This window comes from Bison bison, unplaced genomic scaffold, assembly GCF_000754665.1.
Source record: "Bison bison bison isolate TAMUID 2011002044 unplaced genomic scaffold, Bison_UMD1.0 scf7180017862124, whole genome shotgun sequence".
Taxonomy (NCBI): Eukaryota; Metazoa; Chordata; class Mammalia; order Artiodactyla; family Bovidae; genus Bison; species Bison bison.
The window spans coordinates 9,865-11,158 of record NW_011492696.1 but is presented as its reverse complement, the minus strand read 5'-3'; positions in this window follow the sequence as shown (position 1 = coordinate 11,158).

Here is a 1,294-nt window from a genome sequence, read left to right as displayed (position 1 = left end):
TCCGGGGTCTGCGGGGAGGAGGGGCCTGTGAGTCCGGGGTCTGCGGGGAGGAGGGGCCTGTGAGTCCGGGGTCTGCGGGGAGGAGGGGCGAGTTAGTCAGGGGTCTGCAGGGAGGAGGAGCCTGTGAGTCAGGGGTCTGTGGGGAGACAGCTGGTGGGGGTACACCGAGCCTCTGAGCCCTTCATGCGGCTGGAGGCCGAGCGGCCCCGTGACCTGCGGCCTGGGGGCCAGAGGGCAGTGGCGCCGTTCAGTCTGAGTCCCGAGGTCCAGGAGTCTGAGGAAAAGGAGGCAGGTGACAGAGAAGCGCGCGTCACAGGTGGGCAGGGAGGAGGTGGGCAGGCCACTGGGGAGCAGGAGGCTGGGCGGGCAGGTCAGGTCCGCTGAGGAAGACGCCTGCTGGGTTTGCGGGCGGCCACCCTTCACGGTGACCCCGGGCTGGCCTGTGCCTCTCCTCAGCCCTGTGGTCAGCGTGGACTCCGCTCCATCCTTCCCGGCGACGGGTCACGGAGGAAGGCCTGCTGACCTCACCGTGGACTCATCCGCGTTCCCCCAGAGAGATGGGGAGCCGGAGGGGACAGCGGTTAGACAACGTGGACGCTGGTGACGCTCCCACGCGAGTCTGGAGGGTTGTCCAGGCGGCTGGTCCACCTGCCCACGGGGACACGGACACCCGCTCCGGTCCTGTGGCTCCTCCCTGAGTCCCGCTGCAGAGGCGCGGGTTGGGGCTGAAGACCTCAAAGGAATGTGACCCAGCCCGCCTCCCCCACCCCACCCGCCCGGGTTCTTGGCCTTGTTCACCGATAGAAATTGACGAGAGGCCAGACAGGAGATTCAGGGGAGGCTTTACTGGGGCCCCTGCTTCCGCGGGGAGAGAAGACAAGTAGCAGGCTCCCTCGCTCGCTCCCCGCGGTGGCGAGCTTGCTCTTTATAGGAGTGAGGGCAGGGCGTGGTCCGGGGCTGGGGCCGCGGGGCCCACTGGTGCCCTTGATGGTGCGGTGTGCGGGGGCGAGTGCAGTGTGCTGCTTTTGCCCGGGCTCTGCAAGGAGCAGTTGGGCTTTCTGCATCTTGTCGTCCACGACTCGCCCCAGCTGCTCGGGCCCGCCGCTCTTTTCAGCTCCCTACAGTTCCTTTGTGTTCTGTTGCTGGAGGAGACGTCTGTCCAGGTGCGAGCCCTGCAGTACCGCGTAGGGGCCGCGGGTAGCATCTCTTTCCGTGGTGCTCAGAAGCTGGCCCCAAACCGTGCCCGGCTTAACCCCGCTGTCCTGACCTGGCCACAGGGAGACGATGCCCAGGT